Raw genomic sequence first — 8,825 nt, forward strand, 5'->3', positions numbered from 1 at the left:
CCTTTCAGAAATCTTCGATTTCTCTAATATGGATTCGAGCAATGTTTTCATAGTGAAGAATAAATAATATGCGAGGGTCATGGGCACAAAAGTTGTAGCCCTATGTCTTAGGGTTCTATGTTTAAAATGTCGTGCTAGTCCGAGGTGTGTAGAGGGAGACACAGTCAAAATACGGAGAGATGTATGAATATAAGGAAAAAACTTGCGAAAATTGCCATCAAAAAGGGGAATTTTTTTTGAAATGTTGATTTAAGGGTCCGTTTCCACTCCAATATATTCATTTACCCATGAGATCTCTTGGGGAAAAATATCGAACGAGTTCAACACGAGGGCAATACATTTCGGAGAAATTAGTGAAATCTCCAATTCACCAAAGGGGTACCCCTTTCAGAAATCTTCGATTTCTCTAATATGGATTCGAGCAATGTTTTCATAGTGAAGAATAAATAATATGCGAGGGTCATGGGCACAAAAGTTGTAGCCCTATGTCTTAGGGTTCTATGTTTAAAATTTCGTGCTAGTCCGAGTTGGGTAGAGAATGATACAGTCAAAATACTGTGAGATGTACTAATATAAGGAAAAAACTTGCGAAAATTGCCATGAAAAAGGGGAATTTTTTTTGAAATGTTGATTTAAGGGTCCGTTTCCACTCCAATATATTCATTTACCCATGAGATCTCTTGGGGAAAAATATCGAACGAGTTGAACACGAGGGCAATACATTTTGGAGAAATTAGTGTAATCTCCAATTCACCAAAGGGGTACCCCTTTCAGAAATCTTCGATTTCTCTAATATGTATTCGAGCAATGTTTTCATAGTGAAACTAAATAATATGCGAGGGTCATGGGCACAAAAGTTGTAGCCCTATGTCTTAGGGTTCTATGTTTAAAATTTTGTGCTAGTCCGAGTTGGGTAGAGGGTGATAGAGTCAAAATACTGTGAGATGTACTAATATAAGGAAAAAACTTGCGAAAATTGCCATCAAAAAGGGGAATTTTTTTTGAAATGTTGATTTAAGGGTCCGTTTCCACTCCAACATATTCATTTACCCATGAGATCTCTTGGGGAAAAATATCGAACGAGTTCAACACGAGGGCAATACATTTCGGAGAAATTAGTGAAATCTCCAATTCACCAAAGGGGTACCCCTTTCAGAAATCTTCGATTTCTCTAATATGGATTCGAGCAATGTTTTCATAGTGAAGACTAAATAATATGCGAGGGTCATGGGCACAAAAGTTGTAGCCCTATGTCTTAGGGTTCTATGTTTAAAATTTCGTGCTAGTCCGAGGTGTGTAGAGGGAGACACAGTCAAAATACGGAGAGATGTATGAATATAAGGAAAAAACTTGCGAAAATTGCCATCAAAAAGGGGAATTTTTTTTGAAATGTTGATTTAAGGGTCCGTTTCCACTCCAATATATTCATTTACCCATGAGATCTCTTGGGGAAAAATATCGAACGAGTTCAACACGAGGGCAATACATTTCGGAGAAATTAGTGAAATCTCCAATTCACCAAAGGGGTACCCCTTTCAGAAATCTTCGATTTCTCTAATATGGATTCGAGCAATGTTTTCATAGTGAAGACTAAATAATATGCGAGGGTCACGGGCACAAAAGTTGTAGCGCTATGTCTTAGGGTTCTATGTTTAAAATTTCGTGCTAGTCCGAGTTGGGTAGAGAATGATACAGTCAAAATACTGTGAGATGTACTAATATAAGGAAAAAACTTGCGAAAATTGCCATGAAAAAGGGGAATTTTTTTTGAAATGTTGATTTAAGGGTCCGTTTCCACTCCAATATATTCATTTACCCATGAGATCTCTTGGGGAAAAATATCGAACGAGTTGAACACGAGGGCAATACATTTTGGAGAAATTAGTGAAATCTCCAATTCACCAAAGGGGTACCCCTTTCAGAAATCTTCGATTTCTCTAATATGTATTCGAGCAATGTTTTCATAGTGAAACTAAATAATATGCGAGGGTCATGGGCACAAAAGTTGTAGCCCTATGTCTTAGGGTTCTATGTTTAAAATTTCGTGCTAGTCCGAGTTGGGTAGAGGGTGATAGAGTCAAAATACTGTGAGATGTACTAATATAAGGAAAAAACTTGCGAAAATTGCCATCAAAAAGGGGAATTTTTTTTGAAATGTTGATTTAAGGGTCCGTTTCCACTCCAACATATTCATTTACCCATGAGATCTCTTGGGGAAAAATATCGAACGAGTTCAACACGAGGGCAATACATTTCGGAGAAATTAGTGAAATCTCCAATTCACCAAAGGGGTACCCCTTTCAGAAATCTTCGATTTCTCTAATATGGATTCGAGCAATGTTTTCATAGTGAAGACTAAATAATATGCGAGGGTCAGGGGCACAAAAGTTGTAGCCCTATGTCTTAGGGTTCTATGTTTAAAATGTCGTGCTAGTCCGAGGTGTGTAGAGGGAGAACAGTCAAAATACGGAGAGATGTATGAATATAAGGAAAAAACTTGCGAAAATTGCCATCAAAAAGGGGAATTTTTTTTGAAATGTTGATTTAAGGGTCCGTTTCCACTCCAATATATTCATTTACCCATGAGATCTCTTGGGGAAAAATATCGAACGAGTTCAACACGAGGGCAATACATTTCGGAGAAATTAGTGAAATCTCCAATTCACCAAAGGGGTACCCCTTTCAGAAATCTTCGATTTCTCTAATATGGATTCGAGCAATGTTTTCATAGTGAAGACTAAATAATATGCGAGGGTCATGGGCACAAAAGTTGTAGCCCTATGTCTTAGGGTTCTATGTTTAAAATTTCGTGCTAGTCCGAGTTGGGTAGAGAATGATACAGTCAAAATACTGTGAGATGTACTAATATAAGGAAAAAACTTGCGAAAATTGCCATGAAAAAGGGGAATTTTTTTTGAAATTTTGATTTAAGGGTCCGTTTCCACTCCAACATATTCATTTACCCATGAGATCTCTTGGGGAAAAATATCGAACGAGTTCAACACGAGGGCAATACATTTCGGAGAAATTAGTGAAATCTCCAATTCACCAAAGGGGTACCCCTTTCAGAAATCTTCGATTTCTCTAATATGGATTCGAGCAATGTTTTCATAGTGAAGAATAAATAATATGCGAGGGTCATGGGCACAAAAGTTGTAGCCCTATGTCTTAGGGTTCTATGTTTAAAATGTCGTGCTAGTCCGAGGTGTGTAGAGGGAGACACAGTCAAAATACGGAGAGATGTATGAATATAAGGAAAAAACTTGCGAAAATTGCCATCAAAAAGGGGAATTTTTTTTGAAATGTTGATTTAAGGGTCCGTTTCCACTCCAATATATTCATTTACCCATGAGATCTCTTGGGGAAAAATATCGAACGAGTTCAACACGAGGGCAATACATTTCGGAGAAATTAGTGAAATCTCCAATTCACCAAAGGGGTACCCCTTTCAGAAATCTTCGATTTCTCTAATATGGATTCGAGCAATGTTTTCATAGTGAAGAATAAATAATATGCGAGGGTCATGGGCACAAAAGTTGTAGCCCTATGTCTTAGGGTTCTATGTTTAAAATTTCGTGCTAGTCCGAGTTGGGTAGAGGGTGATAGAGTCAAAATACTGTAAGATGTACTAATATAAGGAAAAAACTTGCGAAAATTGCCATCAAAAAGGGGAATTTTTTTTGAAATGTTGATTTAAGGGTCCGTTTCCACTCCAACATATTCATTTACCCATGAGATCTCTTGGGGAAAAATATCGAACGAGTTCAACACGAGGGCAATACATTTCGGAGAAATTAGTGAAATCTCCAATTCACCAAAGGGGTACCCCTTTCAGAAATCTTCGATTTCTCTAATATGGATTCGAGCAATGTTTTCATAGTGAAGACTAAATAATATGCGAGGGTCACGGGCACAAAAGTTGTAGCGCTATGTCTTAGGGTTCTATGTTTAAAATTTCGTGCTAGTCCGAGTTGGGTAGAGAATGATACAGTCAAAATACTGTGAGATGTACTAATATAAGGAAAAAACTTGCGAAAATTGCCATGAAAAAGGGGAATTTTTTTTGAAATGTTGATTTAAGGGTCCGTTTCCACTCCAATATATTCATTTACCCATGAGATCTCTTGGGGAAAAATATCGAACGAGTTGAACACGAGGGCAATACATTTTGGAGAAATTAGTGAAATCTCCAATTCACCAAAGGGGTACCCCTTTCAGAAATCTTCGATTTCTCTAATATGTATTCGAGCAATGTTTTCATAGTGAAACTAAATAATATGCGAGGGTCATGGGCACAAAAGTTGTAGCCCTATGTCTTAGGGTTCTATGTTTAAAATTTCGTGCTAGTCCGAGTTGGGTAGAGGGTGATAGAGTCAAAATACTGTGAGATGTACTAATATAAGGAAAAAACTTGCGAAAATTGCCATCAAAAAGGGGAATTTTTTTTGAAATGTTGATTTAAGGGTCCGTTTCCACTCCAACATATTCATTTACCCATGAGATCTCTTGGGGAAAAATATCGAACGAGTTCAACACGAGGGCAATACATTTCGGAGAAATTAGTGAAATCTCCAATTCACCAAAGGGGTACCCCTTTCAGAAATCTTCGATTTCTCTAATATGGATTCGAGCAATGTTTTCATAGTGAAGACTAAATAATATGCGAGGGTCAGGGGCACAAAAGTTGTAGCCCTATGTCTTAGGGTTCTATGTTTAAAATGTCGTGCTAGTCCGAGGTGTGTAGAGGGAGAACAGTCAAAATACGGAGAGATGTATGAATATAAGGAAAAAACTTGCGAAAATTGCCATCAAAAAGGGGAATTTTTTTTGAAATGTTGATTTAAGGGTCCGTTTCCACTCCAATATATTCATTTACCCATGAGATCTCTTGGGGAAAAATATTGAACGAGTTCAACACGAGGGCAATACATTTCGGAGAAATTAGTGAAATCTCCAATTCACCAAAGGGGTACCCCTTTCAGAAATCTTCGATTTCTCTAATATGGATTCGAGCAATGTTTTCATAGTGAAGACTAAATAATATGCGAGGGTCATGGGCACAAAAGTTGTAGCCCTATGTCTTAGGGTTCTATGTTTAAAATTTCGTGCTAGTCCGAGTTGGGTAGAGAATGATACAGTCAAAATACTGTGAGATGTACTAATATAAGGAAAAAACTTGCGAAAATTGCCATGAAAAAGGGGAATTTTTTTTGAAATTTTGATTTAAGGGTCCGTTTCCACTCCAACATATTCATTTACCCATGAGATCTCTTGGGGAAAAATATCGAACGAGTTCAACACGAGGGCAATACATTTCGGAGAAATTAGTGAAATCTCCAATTCACCAAAGGGGTACCCCTTTCAGAAATCTTCGATTTCTCTAATATGGATTCGAGCAATGTTTTCATAGTGAAGAATAAATAATATGCGAGGGTCATGGGCACAAAAGTTGTAGCCCTATGTCTTAGGGTTCTATGTTTAAAATGTCGTGCTAGTCCGAGGTGTGTAGAGGGAGACACAGTCAAAATACGGAGAGATGTATGAATATAAGGAAAAAACTTGCGAAAATTGCCATCAAAAAGGGGAATTTTTTTTGAAATGTTGATTTAAGGGTCCGTTTCCACTCCAATATATTCATTTACCCATGAGATCTCTTGGGGAAAAATATCGAACGAGTTCAACACGAGGGCAATACATTTCGGAGAAATTAGTGAAATCTCCAATTCACCAAAGGGGTACCCCTTTCAGAAATCTTCGATTTCTCTAATATGGATTCGAGCAATGTTTTCATAGTGAAGAATAAATAATATGCGAGGGTCATGGGCACAAAAGTTGTAGCCCTATGTCTTAGGGTTCTATGTTTAAAATTTCGTGCTAGTCCGAGTTGGGTAGAGGGTGATAGAGTCAAAATACTGTAAGATGTACTAATATAAGGAAAAAACTTGCGAAAATTGCCATCAAAAAGGGGAATTTTTTTTGAAATGTTGATTTAAGGGTCCGTTTCCACTCCAACATATTCATTTACCCATGAGATCTCTTGGGGAAAAATATCGAACGAGTTCAACACGAGGGCAATACATTTCGGAGAAATTAGTGAAATCTCCAATTCACCAAAGGGGTACCCCTTTCAGAAATCTTCGATTTCTCTAATATGGATTCGAGCAATGTTTTCATAGTGAAGACTAAATAATATGCGAGGGTCATGGGCACAAAAGTTGTAGCCCTATGTCTTAGGGTTCTATGTTTAAAATGTCGTGCTAGTCCGAGGTGTGTAGAGGGAGACACAGTCAAAATACGGAGAGATGTATGAATATAAGGAAAAAACTTGCGAAAATTGCCATCAAAAAGGGGAATTTTTTTTGAAATGTTGATTTAAGGGTCCGTTTCCACTCCAATATATTCATTTACCCATGAGATCTCTTGGGGAAAAATATCGAACGAGTTCAACACGAGGGCAATACATTTCGGAGAAATTAGTGAAATCTCCAATTCACCAAAGGGGTACCCCTTTCAGAAATCTTCGATTTCTCTAATATGGATTCGAGCAATGTTTTCATAGTGAAGACTAAATAATATGCGAGGGTCATGGGCACAAAAGTTGTAGCCCTATGTCTTAGGGTTCTATGTTTAAAATTTCGTGCTAGTCCGAGTTGGGTAGAGGGTGATAGTGTCAAAATACTGTGAGATGTACTAATATAAGGAAAAAACTTGCGAAAATTGCCATCAAAAAGGGGAATTTTTTTTGAAATGTTGATTTAAGGGTCCGTTTCCACTCCAACATATTCATTTACCCATGAGATCTCTTGGGGAAAAATATCGAACGAGTTCAACACGAGGGCAATACATTTCGGAGAAATTAGTGAAATCTCCAATTCACCAAAGGGGTACCCCTTTCAGAAATGTTCGATTTCTCTAATATGGATTCGAGCAATGTTTTCATAGTGAAGACTAAATAATATGCGAGGGTCATGGGCACAAAAGTTGTAGCCCTATGTCTTAGGGTTCTATGTTTAAAATGTCGTGCTAGTCCGAGGTGTGTAGAGGGAGACACAGTCAAAATACGGAGAGATGTATGAATATAAGGAAAAAACTTGCGAAAATTGCCATCAAAAAGGGGAATTTTTTTTGAAATGTTGATTTAAGGGTCCGTTTCCACTCCAATATATTCATTTACCAATGAGATCTCTTGGGGAAAAATATCGAACGAGTTCAACACGAGGGCAATACATTTCGGAGAAATTAGTGAAATCTCCAATTCACCAAAGGGGTACCCCTTTCAGAAATCTTCGATTTCTCTAATATGGATTCGAGCAATGTTTTCATAGTGAAGACTAAATAATATGCGAGGGTCATGGGCACAAAAGTTGTAGCCCTATGTCTTAGGGTTCTATGTTTAAAATGTCGTGCTAGTCCGAGGTGTGTAGAGGGAGACACAGTCAAAATACGGAGAGATGTATGAATATAAGGAAAAAACTTGCGAAAATTGCCATCAAAAAGGGGAATTTTTTTTGAAATGTTGATTTAAGGGTCCGTTTCCACTCCAACATATTCATTTACCCATGAGATCTCTTGGGGAAAAATATCGAACGAGTTCAACACGAGGGCAATACATTTCGGAGAAATTAGTGAAATCTCCAATTCACCAAAGGGGTACCCCTTTCAGAAATCTTCGATTTCTCTAATATGGATTCGAGCAATGTTTTCATAGTGAAGACTAAATAATATGCGAGGGTCATGGGCACAAAAGTTGTAGCCCTATGTCTTAGGGTTCTATGTTTAAAATGTCGTGCTAGTCCGAGGTGTGTAGAGGGAGACACAGTCAAAATACGGAGAGATGTATGAATATAAGGAAAAAACTTGCGAAAATTGCCATCAAAAAGGGGAATTTTTTTTGAAATGTTGATTTAAGGGTCCGTTTCCACTCCAATATATTCATTTACCAATGAGATCTCTTGGGGAAAAATATCGAACGAGTTCAACACGAGGGCAATACATTTCGGAGAAATTAGTGAAATCTCCAATTCACCAAAGGGGTACCCCTTTCAGAAATCTTCGATTTCTCTAATATGGATTCGAGCAATGTTTTCATAGTGAAGACTAAATAATATGCGAGGGTCATGGGCACAAAAGTTGTAGCCCTATGTCTTAGGGTTCTATGTTTAAAATGTCGTGCTAGTCCGAGGTGTGTAGAGGGAGACACAGTCAAAATACGGAGAGATGTATGAATATAAGGAAAAAACTTGCGAAAATTGCCATCAAAAAGGGGAATTTTTTTTGAAATGTTGATTTAAGGGTCCGTTTCCACTCCAATATATTCATTTACCAATGAGATCTCTTGGGGAAAAATATCGAACGAGTTCAACACGAGGGCAATACATTTCGGAGAAATTAGTGAAATCTCCAATTCACCAAAGGGGTACCCCTTTCAGAAATCTTCGATTTCTCTAATATGGATTCGAGCAATGTTTTCATAGTGAAGACTAAATAATATGCGAGGGTCATGGGCACAAAAGTTGTAGCCCTATGTCTTAGGGTTCTATGTTTAAAATGTCGTGCTAGTCCGAGGTGTGTAGAGGGAGACACAGTCAAAATACGGAGAGATGTATGAATATAAGGAAAAAACTTGCGAAAATTGCCATCAAAAAGGGGAATTTTTTTTGAAATGTTGATTTAAGGGTCCGTTTCCACTCCAATATATTCATTTACCCATGAGATCTCTTGGGGAAAAATATCGAACGAGTTCAACACGAGGGCAATACATTTCGGAGAAATTAGTGAAATCTCCAATTCACCAAAGGGGTACCCCTTTCAGAAATCTTCGATTT

The sequence above is a fragment of the Humulus lupulus genome, chromosome 3, assembly GCF_963169125.1.
Source record: "Humulus lupulus chromosome 3, drHumLupu1.1, whole genome shotgun sequence".
Lineage (NCBI taxonomy): Eukaryota > Viridiplantae > Streptophyta > Magnoliopsida > Rosales > Cannabaceae > Humulus > Humulus lupulus.